This window comes from Bos grunniens, chromosome 24 (genome assembly GCF_055505025.1).
Source record: "Bos grunniens cultivar Pamir isolate PY7600 chromosome 24, Bosgru_T2T1.0, whole genome shotgun sequence".
NCBI lineage: Eukaryota > Metazoa > Chordata > Mammalia > Artiodactyla > Bovidae > Bos > Bos grunniens.
In genome coordinates this window covers 4,345,210-4,365,488 of record NC_141188.1, presented here as the reverse complement: position 1 = coordinate 4,365,488, position 20,279 = coordinate 4,345,210, and the positions used below count along the sequence as shown (strand labels likewise).

The window sequence follows — 20,279 nt, the reverse complement described above, 5'->3', positions numbered from 1 at the left end:
AATGTAAATCAAGCTAAAAAATACTGGCTTCCAGCAAAAAACCTGATTAAAATGCATGTGCCCTTCTGAATGCCCTCCACCACGAGGCACGTGAAATTGCAGCATGAATCCACACAACCAAATGCACAGAACTGGAGCACTGTGCTGGTGAGCGGTGAGGTGCTGGTGAACACAGCCCCGTCTGAGCAAACTCTCCTGCCACACGGTCGAAGCTTCAGCTCACAGGCCGGAGAGTCAGTGGCCTCAGCTGCTCAGACTGGCTCTTCATTTTACTTTCCTACCCAAGTAGTTTGACGTTCCTCCACCTACATTTCCTCATCTCCAGAATGGAGGTGATCATGCCCACGTCACAGCACAACACGAAATAGTGTTTTCAGTGTGAAGTCCAGGGTCCAGCGCGTGGGAAAAGCTCCCCCGATGTTCAGCCTTCACGTTCTCAGACCGTCCTATCACATCCAACGTCCTCCTGCTTCATCACAGGTATTCATCATTACATGTGCGGGTGACCCAGCTGGGACCCCAAGAGCGTCTTAGGAGAGAACCCAGGCCATCAGGAAGCCAACACCCTCGTGTGTAGGGTCCACACCCCAGAGGAAGAGGTGAGAGGCCAGAGCCACAGCCGCGGGGGTGAACGCTCAGCCCTCGTTTGCACCCACCCCACATCTCAGAGGGAAGGAAGGGCTTTTTCCCAACAGCGTCCTCCACCAAGAGGCCACATGGAACCGTGGGTTTGACATCCGGAGAGAAGGGCGGGGGGCACTCAGGGGGCGCCGGGTGGAGCCACCCCCTGTGCCGTGCCCGAGGGCTGGCGTCCACAGCCCCAGGGCAGCGTCCCCAGAGACCCCAAGGGCCGCAGGGTGGGATCGATGGAGAAACACTGACGGAAATGGACTCTTCAGTGCCAGATTCTTCAGAGGACCTGTCACGGCCGCAGACTGTGACTCTGCAAGAGAGGGAGGGTGTCGGGTGTCTCAAACTCGGTTGATCACAGAATCCTTTCCCCGAGAACACCCATTGCCCTTGGGAGCAGTACTGAGGAAAACCCTGGTGTGTTCTGGAGTATGCTGGACGCTAATATGTATGTGTATGCGTGTGTTCACGGGTGTACTTGTGCATACATCTGTGTGTTTACATGTGCACACTTGTGTGTGCATTTTTTTTATTTTTATTTTTTTTTCTATTGTCGTCTACTCTGGTCCTTTGAACTTCATGCAGATGCCAAAACACCTGAACAGTCTGAAAATCCATGATTGAGGCAAAGTCTCTGAATAAATGCTTTTATTTAATATAGTCTTGACTTTTTCTAGAGCCTAGCACAATATTTGACAGATAAGAGTCCCTCAGTGAATGTGTTTGATTTAAAGGATGTCTTCAAACACATAGAAAATACACATATATACATATACACACACAGAGATCCCATCATTTATAGAGATTCAATAGATAGATGTTATTCCAGAATGAGGCAAAATAAATTGCATGGAAAAGCTAAATTCCCCATCAACAGACCTTCAAATACTACCAACACACACTTTCACACCCTTGTTGGTATATATGGATTTCCATAGCATTTCCTATTTCAAAAATTAAGACACCAATCAGAAAAAAATAATTGGTTCTTGGTTCTGGGCATCACAAGTTTTCTTCTCCTGTTGAGAAAGATATTTTATGCCTTAGTTTTCCATTCTCCAAATCTGTCTCATATATCAAATATCCGTTTCCGCTAGCAAGCACACAGGGCACCCCCTCTTCTTGGTTTCCTTCCCGCCCTTACACTTTTATACTCCTTTTTAATTAAAAGAAAAGTTTAAGATGTACTTCAATGTGTCAGAGGAAAAACAAGGAGAAAAGATCTGTGAGACGGAAAAAGAAAGTCCCATATTTGCAGATTTTTAATGAAGAGGTTTTTAAAATATTTTCTTACATACACAAAGTTAATGCTTCGGTAGGTGAGTTGTAAACGCTCCTTTTCGTTCCATAATTATAAGTGAAATGTTCTTTAATGTGCAATAATAATGTTCAAGCTGTGCTATTTTGCAGCTAATAATTATACACAACAGCGTGGGGCATGATGGGGAACAGAAAGTTTTCCTCCTCTCCGTATTACCCTCATCCCTGCTCTCCCTACTCCTGCCTTATTTGTAGTGACTGCGCTTTTTAATCCACTCTTTATTCTAGGAATAGAAGCACTAGTTAGTTACTTTCTTAAGGAAAGAATGTGAGGCAAGACTGCTGACGGGGTAAAATCGCTCCCATACAAAGTGAAGTCTATAATAGGCTTGCTTTAAAAAAAGAAAGAAAGAAATACACACTCGAACTCCAGCTAAGCTTAAAACGTGCTTGCTTGAATCCTCAGTATTAAAAGGTCAGAAGTTTGCTGTATGGTTTAACACAGTGTTACTGAAACAAGACTTGAATCTGGCAGTGGAAGCCGAGGTCATCAAGTCCTGGCCCAGATATCAATTTTTTCGCAGATGGAGAAATAAATTTATCACTGCACACCCACACTTGTTCTTGTGGACATGCACCATTTCCGAGATACCGTGAGGTTAGCCAGCTGTGTACCCCCGTCAGCTTCTCCATTAGCTTTTCAACCACAATGTTTCCTTGAGATTGCTGAATATATTATGTAATTTTCCTGGAAAAAAAACAGAAAGAAAGAAGATGCCGCATGTATGAAGAAAAGTCATAGCAGATAAAATGAGACCTGGTGGGAGGCATTTGAAGAAACCAACTCACCTCAAATTGAGTGTTCTAAATAGTTTAGATGAATTAATTTCTGCATAAATTTGAAGAACCATAAAAGGAATGTAATCCGGATACAGGAATTGATTCAGCAGAAGTGAGCATTCCTGACTTTCAGTCTACCCAGCACTCATTTGGACAGCTGCCTGGATTTCTTCAGCTAACATTTAGCTCATTTCCAGCTGCTCCAAACATACCTCCTTCTTAATGGTTCACAATAAACTGACCATATGGGTTAATACTGACTCCATCCTCTATTTTCCCTTGCTCTCAGGAACTATGAAAGCAGATTCTTTGACATAAACTTGTGGATATGATCAGCCATGACCCAAATAGATTACTGGAAAACGTATGTATTTTACTTAGTATTACAGGGCAATTAGGGAAGCAGGTGAGAAAGCCAGCTGTGTTGCACAGGACATGGGGCCATTACAGATGAGAGGCTGTAAACATATACTTTGCCTTATTACAGAATCTAGAAATTACCCCTGTTTCTTATTGGTAGATATTGCCAGGGTTTTCCAGAAGCTTCTATAGGTTTATCCACAGTTGAACTAATTCACAACTTCAAATACTAAGATAATATAAAGTTAGAACTTGATGGGAACTTTAATGTCAAGTACTCTCTCCCCTCATTTCAAAGATGATGAATACTTTGGTTCAGAGGCTGATACAAGGCTGATTTGATTGTAACACTTGTCACCCCAAGAATCAGCAAAATAGACTCTAATGGCTAGACAAATTCTCAGTTTTTTCTCCATGTGCCTGCTTAGCTTGGTGTGTGTTTTGTTGAAGGCCAAGACTTGGATTCCACTTCAGGTAGATTATTTGCATCAACCCACACACAACCGAACACACGATGGTAGACAATGTGTGTAAGCATGGAAGAGCTAACATAGCAAGGAAGACGTTGACTTTGGAGGTTTTGTTCTGGGAGCATGTGCTAAATCGGAAGGACGTGTGGCAGTCTGAGCTGAGTCTCTGGCACCTACATAGCACTCCTGGAACATATCTTAGAATCTGGGGCACACCATTGGTAAGGACTTGGATTTATTAATACTACTTCTACCTTGGTCTAGAACTCTAAAACTTGCTCCCTAAGAGTCAGAATACACCAGAAGTAAACCATCCCTTTCATTCACAGCTTGAAGATCAGATTTAAACCATCTGGATGGCCCAAAGTGCTTAAAATAATCCCAGATTTAGTTAAAAATTGTCAGAAGTTTAAAAACATGTGTCCAGAGGAAGATAATGTTATCCTATGCCTCATATTATTTCTACTAAAAATTTCTAAACAAAATGTGTAGCCTAAAATCAGAGATAACTTGGCTCATGGGGAGATAAGCCATCGTGAGAAAGCGCTTTTAGAAACCATGAGCAACGGAAGCAGACCTCTGAGGACTCAGATACAAAAATTATCAAAGACTCTGAAACAACCATGTGTACTCTGTTCAAGAAGATAAGATCTAAATTGAAAATTTGGAATACAAAACTGGAAACTATAAAAAAGTAATGTCAGATTTTTAAATGAGCTCACTGTAAGTTTTAGAAATGAAATATAAAATAATTGAAATGAAGGACTTAATAGACAAATTTAACTGCAGATAAAGAGCTTAAAAATGGTTGAAAATAAGATGTCTGATAACTGTAGATTACAAAAAAAAAAAAAAAAAGAGAAAAGAGAAGCTTCAACCAGGAAAACAAAAATTACCCAAGATTTTTTTTAAGGAATTTGATGTTGGGAACTGGTTATACGGTAAGGAAAAGCTGAGAGTCCAAGCAGGAAATGTGAGACAATCCAGAGATTAGCAATAGAGAAAAGCCAATAACCTTCCCCCAAGCCAGATGATCAAAGGAAAGATGTGGGTTGCTGGACCCCAGGGGCCCTGGGTGGAAGCACAGCATGCTTTCCCAGAAGGAGCTGAAGTCAAAGAGCAAATGCAGTCATCGCCAGAGACGTGTCCTAAGGAAGGTGGGAATGACCTACGTGCATCAATGCTTTCACCACCATTTGCCAAAACCAGCCAAGCCTGCCCAGAAGTTCACTTCTGGGAACTTGGGATATGAAGCTTGCAGTGGTCAGTGACCTCATGAGCCAAAACAGAGCAAGGAAAGATGAATCTGACAACAAAAGCCCAGGGACTAGCAGAGGGAAAATCAGAATCATAGAAGATTGGAAAGTGGAGAGCCGGTCTATTTAATTGGCCGATAGAAGAAGAGAGAAAATATGGCAGAGTCAATATGTTAAGAATAAGGACTGAACATCAATATCTGATGCAAAACCTAATCTACATATTCAGTAAACACAACTAAAATCTTGAAGGAGGGAAACAGACATTACTTTTACAATGTGAAAGCTAGCTAACATGTGACATACCTCTAATCGAAGTCAAGTATAGGACCTGCCAAAACTCTTCAGCCTTCATATGTATTAGTGTCCCATTCTGGTCAAGGCAGCGCTGAGTTTATAAAGCTGTAGTTCTCAGCCTTGGCCACGTGTTAGAATCTACCGAGAAGCTTTAAAGAAAAAAAAATATCAAGGGCATGTTGTTGTTGTTTAATCACTAAGTCATGTCCACCTCTTTGTGACCCCATGGACTGTAGCCTGCCAAGTTCCTCCGTCCATAGGATTCTCCAGGCAAGAACACTGGAGTAGGTTGCCATTTCCTTCTCCAGGGGATCTTCCCAACCCAGGGATCAAACCCAAGTCTCCTGCATTGCAGGCAGATTTTTATTGCTGAGTCACCAGGAAAATGCCTATCAAGGCCATAACATAACACATGTCAGTTTAAGTAGGATCTCCAAGGAAAGGCCTATGCACCAGTTTTTGTGATGTTTACTGGTTATTGGTTTTAATCTCTGTAGCTGGTTGCAATGTGAAAATTGAGTCCGAGAAGCAGTTACAGAGCTATCCTGATGTAGATCAAGGGAAGAGTGAGGTCCAATGTGGGTGAAAACCTTGATGTGAAGGGATCGGAGCCTCAGAGACTCTCTGCTTATTTCCGCATCAGATTCTTTAGTGTTGGCTGTGCTGATTTACAGCAGCAGAGTTAGGGCTCTCATTATCTCCTTAGAGGGCTGCATCTAATCAACTGCAGGCTAAGAACAAAACCAGGGTTTCCACATGTGAACTGAAGTATCAGCTACTGCCTGAGAGTTTCCCATCTGCTGGCCTGCTCTAAAGATTGGAGACTTGCTTAGCCAGCCCCTCAATCGTGTAAGCCAATTCCAGGTGATAAATCTCCCTCTCTCTGTCTGTCTTTCCTTGTCTGTCTCTCTGTCTGTCTATCTGTCTGCCAGTCCTGTCTCTCTGACAGGTGTAAACTTGTCAGTAGAATCACCTCTTTGCATCAAACAGCAACGGTAGACAGAGATTTTAGGATTACACTGTTATTAATAAAATGCTTATGGGTAATCTGTAATGTGAGTAACATCTTTAAGAAATCTGGACTTCCCCAAAAAGGATTGGGGTATTAGATTATTAAACAATAAGCTATTTTGGAGGAGATGAGTTACAGATACAAATATTTTGGTAGGATCACCACAGGAACAAGCCCTAGGTGATGCTAGGAAGTGGAATTCGGAAAGCAAACCCAAGCAGAAATACCCCAAAGTGGACCTGAGCTACAGGAGGCACTGAGGTCTAAATCCTAGTAAAATGGGGGGAGGGTCCAGACCACTTTGGTGCATAGCATTTGTTCATAATCACTCCTCCTTTCCCACCCTTCATAGAGCTCCCCATCCCGTTAACTTTGGGTCTGATGACATGACATTCTTTGGACTACAGGTTGTAAGCAAATATGGTTCCAAGCCTGAGCAGAAGCCTTAAACTTGATTGCTTTCTCTGGAATACTCCACCACAGGAAGACAAGACATAAGAGATGCTGGATCATCACTCGCCTTTATCCTAGAATAAAAGCCAACACATATTAATCCAAAACCTGGAACACAGCTGCAGAAGCACTGAGTGCAGACTAAGAATTGACTGCCATCAGACGTGTCACATGTGCAACAAACAAACCTCACTGTTACGGGGCCTTAGGACTTGAGGGAGGGAGTATGCTTCCTAAGTAGCCTCACCACGGCAAAAAAACACTGACTTATACATTTTCTTCACCATTTGTCTTAGGGTTCTACATTCACAATTTAAATCCTCTTAAGTGTTCAAATAATGTCATCTTGAAAGTTGCAAGTGTTTCCAGAATGCAGTATTAACATTTTTATTATCGTTTAGCCTTAAGAGAGTCTTAAGTTTGAGGAAACAAGAAAGTTCCTCATTTAAGAACAGCTGTGTTAAACATATTGACCAAATTCTACTCAAGGAATAATGATAAATGTAGCATTAATGTTTCAAATTGGTCCTGCTGAAAGGTTAGTCTTCTAGCACCCCTCCAGCTTCCCAATATCCTGCAGGGAAATTAAAGGAACGTTAGACTAAGCAAGACTTGGAAGGGATGAAATATCTTTAAAATACTTTTTAAAAGATGTGACAGACAACATGCAGCTGAGTAGTTAAAACAATAACGTGGCCATCATACAATAAAGGCTGGAAAGTGAAACTCTTACAAAAATGTCTCGTGGCAAGAACTTTATGATTAAAGAAGTCATTTGATCCTCTCCTTGTGGTTTTGAATAACCCCATTTCTATTTTTTAAACTAAAAAGCTCAAATTCAACCCCATTTGTACTGTCGAGATGAGTAAACGAAAGAACAGATGCGTCTGGGGAGGCAGTAAACATGGATACTCACCGCTGACCTGGGCGGGGCAAGTGAAAGGCTCACTCAGAAAGAAACACTTAAGGATGCTGAAATAACTACAGGGAGTAAAGCAGTTTGACTAGCTTTTAATTGTATTTTGTTATAATTTCAAATTCACAGAATAGCTTCAGGAACAATAAAAGGAACTCCTCAGTTCAGTTCAGTTCAGTTCAGTCGCTCAGTCGTGGAGTGAAAATCCCATGGACGGAGGAGGCTACAGTCCATGGGGTCGCAAAGAGTCGGGCCTGACTGAGTGACTTCACTTTCACTTTCTTTGTTACTATGTGCATATCCTGTTACTCCTCACTTTTACCTGCTAGTATTAGTATCCACTGATAACTGCATAACTCCCTATTCCTTCTACATTTACTAGGTGATGTTCCACCAGGAGGAACAGATTCCTTTATTACTTGTACACACAAGTAATAAAGTGTGCGTATAATATATGTGTACACAAATATATGTATAAAAGTATGTATGCTTGTGTATGTGTTTGTGTATATGTGTGTGTGTGTGTGTGTGTGTATATATCTCAGTATAGTCTTGCTGCTACTGCTGCTGCTAAGTCGCTTCAGTTGTGTCTGACTCTGTGCGGCCCCATAGATGGAAGCCCACCAGGCTCCCCCGTCCCTGGGATTCTCCAGGCAAGAACACTGGACTGGGTTGCCATTTCCTTCTCCAATGCATGAAAGGAAAAGTGAAAGTGAAGTCGCTCAGTCGTGTCCAACTCCTAGCGACCCCATGGACTGCAGCCCACCAGGCCCCTCCGTCCATGGGATTTTCCAGGCAAGAGTACTGGAGTGGGTGCCATTGCCTTCTCCCAGTATAGTCTTACCGAGCATTAAAAAAGAAAATTAGACTGTTTTCATTGGTGAAAATGACTGAAAAATTATGGAATAGTATTGAGATGTGTCACAGGAACCAACTGGTTGGAACCATCAATTCAAGATGCCTCTCTGAGTAGCAGCCATTAAAAATAAATAAATAAAACCTTATAACCCCGCTTTACGTCTCTGGCTGTGACCGCCCCTAAACCAGCTAGAATTACAAATACCCCAGCAGAAAACTCTCCCTGAAAACCAGACAGCCCTATCCTGTTTCCATAAGCATCTCATGATCATTTTATGTGGAGTAAATCCTGTACTCAAGCCAAAGGCTTAATGAAGACTCAGAAATCTACCATCTCAAGGTAGCCCCGATGTCACTGAACCAAGTGTTCCAGTCAGCTCAACACTTGGAAGCGCTCTCTGGTCTCACTGTGCTCCCTCTCCCGTCCCGTCGCTCCAGCTCTGTGAAACCCACCTCAACGCTGAGAGCACCTTAGGTCTGCGCTGGTGGTACAAGTGTGGAGATACTTTGCTTCCAACATCCAACGGACTTTAACTCTCCCATACCCTTGGTCACCTGAACTCACGGTCAGGCTGCTCTTCTTCAAGATCAAGGAGCAAAATGACTTGTCCTTAAAGAAGGATGTTTGCTTCCTTTAAATACCAATGACTGTTGAATATGCTCTTTAAATATTTGAACAGGGTTGTGTTTTGTAACATCTTAATGTGTTTCTGCATCATGAATAATCTCTCCCATTCCGTTCCTAGCTCATCAACTTGGAAGGCACAGGACAAGAGTCAGACCTCGTGTGATTTGAAGCAGAGCTGAAGTTTCAGCTCAACAAGCCGAGGATAAAATGTGAAAGATGCTGAAGAGAAATCACTGTTGACAACACATTGTACCTGGCCGTCCAGCATTGTTTATCAGCATAATAAAATGTGCCAATACTTATCACCACTCTAAAATATGCACTAATAATAAATAGAGATAGAGGGCATAATATGGTCAATGATGAGATGTGGATTTATGGCTGCTGGGGAAAGAAAATAATGGGCTGCCTCCCAAAGGGCAGAATTGGCTCTGGATAACACTGAGGGTCTTTCTCCTTTGAAAAGCACCAGACAAAAATAGCATTGTTTTTTTTCTGCTGTTCTTATAAAATAATTTTTAAGACTAAGAAACAAGCAAGTATCTAGTATATATTTTTGACTCCACGTCTTCCAGCTTCATTTTTTGCACATTGTGTTGATGGTTAAAAGCTAATGGTTCTCATAAAAACAGGTAACCAATGGGCTTCGCTGATGGCTCAGACAACACAGAATCTACCTGCAGGTTTGACCCCTGGGTCAGGAAGATCCCCTGCAGAAGGGAACGGTAACCCACTGCAGTATTCTTGCTGGAGAATTCCATGTACAGAGGAGCCTGGCAGGCTACAGTCCATGGGGTCGCAAAGAGTCGGACAAGACTAAGCGACTAACACTTTCACTTTCAGGTAACCAACAAGGGCCCACTGTATAGCAGAGGGAGCTATACCAAATACCTTATAATAACCTATAATGGAAAAGAATCTAAAAAGGAATATAATGTATATATACATATATATATATATGTTCTTCAGTCGCCAGGTCTTTGCTATACATGCATAGATATACATATGTATGTATGTATAGCTGAACCACTTTGCTGTATACCTGAAGCTAACATATTATAGATTAACTACCCTGTGTACAAGACAGCAAAAGAGACACTGATGTATAGAACAGTCTTATGGACTCTGTTGCAGAGGGAGAGGGTGGGAAGATTTGGGAGAATGGCATTGAAACATGTAAAATATCATGTATGAAACGAGATGCCAGTCCAGGTTCGATGCACGATACTGGATGCTTGGGGCTAGTGCACTGGGACGACCCAAAGGGATGGTATGGGGAGGGAGGAGGGAGGAGGGTTCAGGATGGGGAACACATGTATACCTGTGGTGGATTCATTTAGATATTTGGCAAAACTAATACAATTTGTAAAGTTTAAAAATAAAATAAAATTAAAATTAAAAAAAATTTTTCAATGGATATTTAAAACAATCTGTTCTGCGTCATTGATATATTACTGGAGAGCTATACAGACCTAATTTTTATAAACTGAATTATCTGAGTATGCTGAAGTCATATGGTAGGTAAAGGAATCTTCTTATAGAAATAAATCAAATCACTTTTTAAAAAACTAATGCCTTTCTCTGGCGAACAGAGCTGCATGTTATACATGCCAATCATTAATATGACAAGTCATCAACTACAACACTGTTTTCCTCCATTCCTCAAAGAAAAGGCAAAGAAAGATATACAGTCACTTCTCCACTTGGTTTCCTATAACACTTGGATTTTCTGAATTTTCCTCAACTAAATATTCACTCTTAACTGAAGAGCCCAATGTGTAAAGGCTGCTTACCACCTATTGAGGACAAAGCCACAATTCCAAATTCCCTCTCCACGAGCAATGGCAGGTTGGAGCCACTCCATGAAAACAAATAGATGCCTTGCCCACACTGACTTAGGGTGAGCACTTCAGTCTGACGTTGAGGTTCTTTCATGTTGCGGCTAGAACTCAATATGCAAACATCATCACTGTCCCACCTTCCCTTCCCCTTAACAAACTTTAACCTCATTTTTGAAGCTTTGGAATACCGTGGCCTCTCATTCTTTTTCTAAACCAACAAAGCAGCATGCTCATTTCACATTTGATGTTTTGTTTGTTTTCTTATTACAGGTGAGTTGATTTGTATCTGCCAAGCTTTATCTCACTAAGTTTTAAGTTGACCTTCCCTGTAAATGCAATTTGGAATTCATTGTTTTTCTCTATGATTCCTGATTCTAATATAATGCAAAATGCTAGACAGATCAATTCATTGGTCCAACTGGCATCGTCATAATTCCGGTAGTTTCCACACCTAAATTTATAATCACTGGTAGAGGTAAAACTGTTCTAAACCAATCACCATCAGGGTAGAACTAACTCCTTTCTGATGCAACTGTATTTATCACCTTATCTGTATTCCTCCCAAAACTAAAATGACACCTTTTACAATGGAAAGTCATAGCAAACAAGAGCAATAGCTAATTTTCACTGCACACTGACTCTGCTAAGCCTCGGATACATCCTCCTCTGTAATTCTCAGTCAACCTAGGGGATAAATTCTCTATACGGGCTTGCTCAGTTAGATGGTACCGGAGACAATCTGTCAGTCCTGAAGATGCTGCTATGTGCTCACAGGATGACAAGCTTCAGTCTTTTATAATTAAATGACCATCCTACCCTCAAACACACTGGTTCTAAATAGGAAAAGAAGTATGTCAAGGCTGTATATTCTCACCCTGCTTATTTAACTTATATTCAGAGTACATCATGAGAAATGCTGGGCTGGAGGAAGCACAAGTTAGAATCAAGATTGCCAGGAGAAATATCAATAACCTCAGATATACAGATGACAACACCCTTATGGCAGAAAGTGAAGAAAAACTAAAGAGCCTCTTGATGAAAGTGAAAGAGGAGAGGGAAAAAGTTGGCTTAAAGCTCAACATTCAGAAAACGAAGATCATGGCATCCGGTCCCATCACTTCATGGGAAATAGATGGGGAAACAGTGGAAACAGCGTCAGACTTTATTTTCCTGGGCTCCAAAATCACTGCAGATGGTGACTGCAGCCATGAAATTAAAAGACGCTTACTCCTTGGAAGGAAAGTTATGACCAACCTAGACAGCATATTAAAAAGCAGAGACATTACTTTGCCAACAAAGGTCTGTCTAGTCAAGGCTATGGTTTTTCCAGTAGTCATGTATGGATGTGAGAGTTGGACTGTGAAGAAGGCTGAGTGCCGAAGAATTGATGCTTTTGAACTGTGGTGTTGGAGAAGACTCTTGAGAGTCCCTTGGACTGCAAGGAGATCCAACCAGTCCATCCTAAAGGAGATCAGTCCTGGGTGTTCATTGGAAGGACTGATGTTGAAACTGAAGCTCCAATACTTTGGCCAGCTGATGCAAAGAGCTGACTCATTTGAAAAAACCCTGATGCTGGGAAAGATTGAGGGCAGGAGAAGGGGATGACAGAGGATGAGATGGTTAGATGGCATCACCAACTTGATAGACATGGGTTTGGTGAACTCCAGGAGTTGGTGATGGACAGGGAGGCCTGGAGTGCTGCATGCAGTTCATGGGGTCACAAAGAGTTGGACACAACTGAGAGACTGAACTGAACTGAACTGAACTCTCAAAAGGATGCTGTGATGCATCCTCAAAGACAAAATCTCAAATACGGACAGAGAGGGGGGCCCTGTAGAGTGTAAATACAGGAGAAAAGAGAAGAGTCAGAAAATCAGCTTAAAGCCTCATCCCCAAAGGGTAGGCGTGAATGCCCTTGAATGGCTTGGAGAGGCTCTCTAGGACCTTAGATTCTCTCAGTATCACAACTCCCTGTTCAAAAGGATGTGGCAGGCCCCCTTGGATGGAATAAAGGTGGTCCCCGCCCTAAAACCGGCCTCATTTTCTGGAGAAAACATGTGAATTCAGACATTGTGCTTAAGAGCTCTGACAGCAAGGCAAACACCTGACATCTGCCAGCTGGTCTCAGGGAGGCAGAGAGGGTGCCCGGCTCCACGCTTGGCCCCCTTCTCCTGATGGTGTCCTGGGGTGTGCCTGCAAGTGACTGCAGATTCTGAGTCCAGGGGTTGGCATCACGGGGCCCAAGCCTGGGGCTGAGCGGAGCAGGATCAGAAGAGGGAGGTGTTCTTGCAGCGGAGGTGTGGTGTGGACAAAGAACCCAGATCCAAGTACTCACAGCAGTTGCTGTTTCGTCACTCAGTTGTGTCTGAATCTTTGTGACCCCATGAACTGTAGCCCACCAGGCTCCTCTGTCCATGGGATTCTCCAGGCAAGAATAGTGGAGTGGGTTGCCATTCCCTTCTGCAGGGGATCTTCCCCACCCAGGGATCAAACCTGGGTCTCCTGCATTACAGGCAGATTCCTTACTGTCTGAGCCACGAGGGAAGCCCTCAGATAGTCTAAGGATTCAGATAGTCTTCAGGATCCTTAGATTCCTCTAATCTCAAAACTGGGTATCTACCCTTGCTGCCCAAGTTTCAGATTGCCTTTCCTCCTCTGCCGTAGACAGAACTGAAACTTGGAAGACAGGACGCTGCACCCCAGGTTTCTAACCCCCAAACACACCTCATTTACCGCCTAGTCAAGGCCAGTGGTTCCAGCAGTTCCCTAGGCAGGCCCTACCCTGGAGTTTAAAATCCCCCTCCTACAATATATATAGTTAGTCTTAATAAATAAATGACTTGGACCATGCATTATATATCACTCAAATCCACGAGGACACGAATTATGTATAATACATTGGCTGTGTAATTTATTTATTAAGCAAAACGTGAATTTTCCATGCTTGTGTTTGGAGGCCCAGTTTGTCACGCACAGTAAATGATGTATTCTTATTAGTCCCACTCAATTACCGAGTCATCCCTCTGTGTGCGCTGTATTTGTTAATGATAGTGCCACAGCGCTGCGTTACAATACCTGTGATTTTAGTGATTCATAACCGCTCACTAAAACTGTGAAGATGATAAATTGACTGCTGTTGATTAAATGCCGCCAACAGTATGTTTCATATGTGTTTGTCGCAGTTAGGAGTTAAAGAAACAGCATTGCTCAGAATCATTTAAATATCTAATTAAGCCCAAGCCCTCACTCAATATAAAGAACTCACCGGAATACAAGAAGGAAAAATAAAAGAAAGCTCACTGGGGGACAAGGACGGACACACACCCCTCACCATCACAGACGGCCTCGTGGAGCACGGGGGACTGTCGTGTTACAACTGGAGACGGCCGTGGCTCGCTCCCTCTGCTCACCGGCGAGGCTCTGACGCCCTGGTCCTGCCTCTGGGATTAGTCTTGGGCTGCGGAGGACTTCCGTCACACCTAAGGAAGCTCTGGGTGATGGCCTTTGAAACGGGAACAGATTCACGGGTGTCGGGAGAAGAGGGCTGATACAGGAGGGGGAATTTTCCAGCAGCTAGCATCCCTTTGGCTTTCGCTGCAGCAAAGGGGCTTTTTAAGGCTTCCTCGTGACAAATGGCAGCAGAAAGGAAAATACCATTTCAAACAAAGATTAATTATCTTTATGGCTTCAGCTAACTTTTTCTCCCCTTAGATAAATCCACGTAGCAGGCCTTACAGCTAAAACTCTCGGCAGGTAGCAGGAGCCCAAGCACAGGGCATGCTCCTGTGCCAACGCTGGGCTCCTGACTCAGGATTGTGCCGACAGATACCCTGTGAAGCTCGGTAACCTTACTGAGACCTCCCAGGAGGTGTTTATTTTCTTCTTTTGCAATTCTGAAATCAATTGAGACGTATGAGCAGAAGGCACATGACTTCTTTTGGAAATCAGTCTTCCTAAATCAGAGCATGTCTCCAGAATGTTGGAAGCGGAGAGTCAAACAAACAAAAGGGAAAAAAAATAAGTGGATGATTGTGAATTTCGGAATTTGCATCTTTCAATTGGGTTGAAGACAATTCTTTGTTTTCTTTTAAAGAATAATTTCTATTGGAGTCTAGTTGATTTACAACGCTGTGTTAGTTTCAGGTGTACAGCAAAGTGCATTAGTTAAACATGTATCCACTCTTTTCTAGATTATTTTCCCATAAAGGTCCTTTTAGAGTATTGAGTAGAGTCCCTTGTGCTATAGCGCTATACAGTAGGTCCTTATTTGTTATTATTTTACATATAGTGGTGTGCATGTGTCAATCCCAAATTATCCCTCCCCCCTTTCTCCCTTGGTAAACATGAGTTTGTTTTCTACATCTGTGATTCTATTTCTGTTTTGTAAACAAGCTCATTTATAAAGATAAAATTCTGGGTAATGTCCCCATGGTGACTTTGCCTTAAAGCATTATTTTAAAATTAAGGTGGAACATCTATCATTAGCCACATAACCCATAACTGGCCATGAAGAAAGCACTGTGTTCTCTACTGCCTTTGCAAAAGCCAATTTCACTCTTAAAACCCAAACTCAATAGATAAGGAGATGCTGAAATCTTAGAACTTTGAATGGCTCACAGTAACGGTCATGGTAAAAACTTTACAGGCATAACTGAGGTCGTTTTCAATTTCTAGACCAGAACCCAGAGCTTAACACATATGTATCAATTTAAACAGACTTAGTCTTGAAAGTTGGGATGATTTTCTTGATGTCAAAAATCCCCAGGGCACTCTTAAAGGCATTTACAATTTTTATTCCCACATCTGAAAGCGATTCCACGGGGTCCTGATAACAAAGGTCTCAAGAATCTTTGAACCCTTACTAGTTCCTGGATCCTTAAATGGAATGTCTCCCATGGTCGTCACAGTCAGTCACTCACCTGTTTATAGGCTTGTGCTTTGTTGTACTCGCTTCTTACTTGCAGTCAACCACAGAGTAAGGTTATGAATTTTGTTATCTGAGGATAGAAAGGCAAGGCCACGCAGATTCACTGGATGCTAGGAGGCTGCCCAGGTGAGAAAGGGCTTCTCCAAAGGGATGTTCCTTCCAAGTGACGCTGTGGTGAGGGGTGTGGGGAGAGCCATGTCTTCCCGTCTTCTGAATGAGCTGTGTGACTTGGGGCATCTGAGATTCGAGATTTCAAAACTGACAAAACTGGGCTTGAGGACAGTCCTGGTTCCCATCCTCACCTCTCCTTTAGGACCCAGACCCTTCGCGGCACCGAGACCCCCAGTCTGCACTGCAGCATGCCCTGACCAGCTCCTGGTGCCACAGCGGCCCCCAGCTCTCAGGTGTCAGCGTGGGTCCAGGCGCAACTTGGGTGGCCTCCCAGCTACGAGTCGTTCCAGAAGCTCCTATCGCGATGTGACTGAGTCCCTGCCCAGCAGAACACCTGCACAGCTTGTGATGCTCGGGGGCCCCCAGGCTCCCTCTCCTTCTGCGGTCCCATCTCACCTGGTCTGCAGGTGAAGAAGCCTGCTCCCTCCCCACACCTGCAGCAGGTGCCCTTTGAATCTCTCCTCTGTCAGTGTGATTTCTTTAACCTCTAATATCTACAGGGATGCTCTTATGAGCGAGAAGCAGACAGACAAGGCACGTTGGAGGTGTCACGGGGAAGGACCATAGAAACACCAAGCTTTCCACTATTCTTTCAGCCCCTGTAGCAGGAAGACGTAGTCATGCAGGAATTTTCTAGCAACTTCTCCTTTATCAGCAATGCCTCAGACCAATCTTTCTCAGGCCTTTTGCTTTCTCTACCAAACTTGTGGAAGAACTTTTAAATATAAAGTAGCGCAATGGGAAAAAAAACCTGAATTCGATTCATTGAAAACCCCCAAAGCACAAAGTACTGACTTACAAGAGCGCTGTGGTTTTCCACAAATAAAGCTGTTAACTAGACCTCCTGTGAGACAATCTCTACAGTGAAATGGAGATAGAAAATTTCTCAAAAAAAAATTGTTCAGTGGTAAAAAGTACATCAGTGGAAAAAGAATCCCTTTTACCAACCTCTTATGATAGGTATATAATTAGAAGATGTCTGTTTTACCTTCCAGCTGTGCAGAAAAGCAAACAAAAAACATGGGGCTTCTAGTATTATAAGCTGATTTTATAAGAACAATAATGATTTTTTAAAGTCCTTTGGAACAATCATTTTGCTAGTCCTTCAGTAAAGTTCTCAAGCATCATTTTTTAAATAAGCCTTTGCTAAAGACTTCAGGTTTCAAACTGAAGGGAGCTGGAGTGCTTCCTTATTTCATGAGGATCTGGAGTTGCAGGGACCTCCCTCCCGAGGGTCCCTGGATGTTGTCTGGAGGGGCTCTGAGGCAGTCTCCCACATTTCACAGGTGTGGAAGCAAGGTTTGATGTCTGGACAACGCATCGACAGTGCCCCCTGAGGTGACCTTGGCCCCACACTGGGTTCAGCTCCTCCACCTGCTGGGGTGGGACTGAGGCCACCTGTAGAGCAGAGGTGATCATGTTTATTATTTCTTTTTCTGAGCTCCAAAATCACTGCAGATGGTGACTGCAGCCATGAAATTAAAAGACGCTTACTCCTTGGAAGGAAAGTTATGACCAACCTAGATAGCATATTCAAAAGCAGAGACATTACTTTGCCAACAAAGGTTCGTCTAGTCAAGGCTATGGTTTTTCCAGTGGTCATGTATGGATGTGAGAGTTGGACTGTGAAGAAGGCTGAGCGCCAAAGAATTGATGCTTTTGAACTGTGGTGTTGGAGAAGACTCTTGAGAGTCCCTTGGACTGCAAGGAGATCCAACCAGTCCATTCTGAAGGAGATCAGCCCTGGGATTTCTTTGGAAGAAATGATGCTAAAGCTGAAACTCCAGTACTTTGGCCACCTCATGCGAAGAGTTGACTCTTTGGAAAAGACTCTGATGCTGGGAGGGATTGGGGGCAGGAGGAGAAGGGGACAACAGAGGATGAGATGGCTGGATGGCATCACTGACTCGATGGACATGAGTCTGACTGAACTCTGGGAGTTGGTGATGGACAGGGAGGCCTGGCGTGCTGCGATTCATGGGGTCGCAAACAGTCGGACACGACTGAGTGACTGATCTGATCTGATCTGATCTGAATATTGAGCAAAGTAACACAATATTACACATCACGAGTGCAAGAAAGAAAAGAGAGAGAGCAGAGATTAAGAGGAAGTGGACCCAAGCATCGGAACACTTTTGAGTGAGCACCAGGCAGCACAGCAACATGTTATTTTTTACTTCTTTGAGATTTAACATTAGAAGATGCGGTGTTTCTGGGGCCCTTGGAGGTCAACCATAGTGAGGGGAATAATACTTTCCAGATGAAGCAGTAAAGACCAGTACACACAATAGAGTCAATACAATTGAAGAATTGAAGGAAGATTGTGTAAGAAGACCTTAGTTACATAATTACGGCAAGTATAACTTGCACACTTTCTTCTTATAAGCGTCTATAATACCACATCTAACTGGCTGAGTAAAGGATAACAAAAACACGAAAGTCATGAGAAAGAGAGATAATGAGAGAATCTAAAATGCAAAGAGGAAGGAGAAAGAAAAGAAAAGAGGGTAAAGAGCAGGAAAGGAAAGAGAAGCATCCTGAAAAGGCTCTTGCTGCCATCAGCAGGGCAGGATGGATACTGTTTGGGGCGTGGAAAAGCAGCAGAGACCAAGAGCAAGTCACGAGCTCCTCACGAAGTGGGTAAGAAGACAACCATTGTCTGAAACCTCCTGTGCAGGAAGGTCTGAAAATCCTACTGAAACGTCCTTGGCAGAGAAGCAGTTCAGGACAACCACCCACCCAGGCTTTGCTCCCAAGCCCGATGACACCTGTTCAGTGTGGAAACAAAACCACTGGTGGTAGAACAAGCAAGAAGCACAGAATCACTAAGCTGGGGAGGGAGGGTTATTTTTACATCAAGCCAGAGGCATTTTTTAGACTCAAAGTAGAGAAATGAACTGAACTGCTCAGTCGTGTCTGACCCTTTGCAACTCCACGGACTGCAGCATACCAGGCTTCCCTGTCCTTCACGATGTGGAGTTTTTTCAAAATCATGTCCATTGAATCAATAATGCCTTCCAACCATCTCATCCTCTGTCATCCCCTTCCCTTCTGTCCTCAATCTTTCCCAGCATCAGGGTCTTTTCCAGTGAGTTGCTCTTTGCATCCGGTGGCCAACGTATTGGAGCTTCAGCATCAGTCCTTCCAGTGAATACTCAGAGTTGATTTCATTTAGAATTGACTAGTTTGACCTCCTAAGTCCAATACGAAGGGTCTAATTGAATCCTCAAGTGAGTTTGCAATTAGGTACAGTCGTTACTTCAAGTGGAAAATCTAAGATTTGCTGCCTTTTGCAAAAACATGCATGAGGCCATACAGCAAGCAGGAGGCAGAACCTTGATATCTGTCTGTCTGGCTCCAGCGCCAGAGCTGTTAATCACTGTTCTACACTGACTTGTATTCAAATAATTTTTTTATTAAAACTGAGTCTGTGCCAAGCCATCTGGGAAAGCCTGGTTTCATCCAGAATCTTCTCTGCTGTTGGGCATGGGTGACAGTCCTACAGAAGCCATATCAGGGTGAGATGCAGACGAGTAAGACCAAAGTCACTGCACCAGCCTGAGTCAGGCGGGAGCAGACCTGGGATCCCAGGCATTGGGGAAGGACTCCATGATGCTTCTTCAGCTCAAATTTCACCGTCAGTGAAGAGGAGGGGCTTACATCTGAGAGGACCACCACCTTCCTGTCCAAGGAACCGTTCTCGCGTTTGGACGCTTAGAACACAACCCTGAGCCACAGCGTTTTACTCACTGAAACTTTTTTTTTCATGTTCCTTTCTACTTCACACTGGGACTTCCCTGGTGGCTCAGATGATAAAGAATCTGCCTGCAATGTAGGAAACCTGGGTTCAGTCCCTGGGTCAGAAAGATCCCCTGGAGAAGGGCATGGCCACCCACTCCAGTATTCTTGCCTAGAGACTCCCATGGACAGAGCAGCCTGGCGGGCCACAGTCCATGAGGTCACAAAGAGTGACTAGCACAACTTCACATGGATAATCAGCCTCTCCCAGACACGACCTTGGGTCTCTGAGAGATAACACAGCTGGAGCAGCTAAGGCAGTAAATGGCCCATCAGCATGGTGAGAATCACGGGGCCCCGTCACCTCCCCAGCGCAGCCCCAGGAGGGGTAGCTTCCGTTTCTCCTCCAGCCCCCCGTGGTCATCCCCAGAGAGCACAAGCCTTGGGGACCTATGGCAGCAGAAACCAAGCACCCTGCCGCCACTGAGCATGGTGAAAGACGAGCCCTAACCATGAGCCCCATGGGGACTGGGGACGGGGCGGCGCAGGGTCCGGTCTCCCTGAGCAGGATGCGGGCGCCCCGGGCCACGCCGACCAGCCCTGCCCCTCCATGTGCGGTCGT

At 43.8% G+C, this 20,279-nt stretch overlaps 1 long non-coding RNA gene across 1 annotated transcript; it reads right to left on the bottom strand.

Moving 5' to 3' along the window:
- Positions 1 to 1,261: 1,261 nt before the first annotated feature.
- Positions 1,262 to 5,262, bottom strand: LOC147345847 (uncharacterized). The gene is made up of 2 exons (XR_015153380.1): positions 5,123 to 5,262; positions 1,262 to 2,638 (listed from the first exon to the last, which is right to left on the bottom strand). It is a non-coding gene; the product is annotated as an uncharacterized LOC147345847 (long non-coding RNA).
- Positions 5,263 to 20,279: the final 15,017 nt, after the last annotated feature.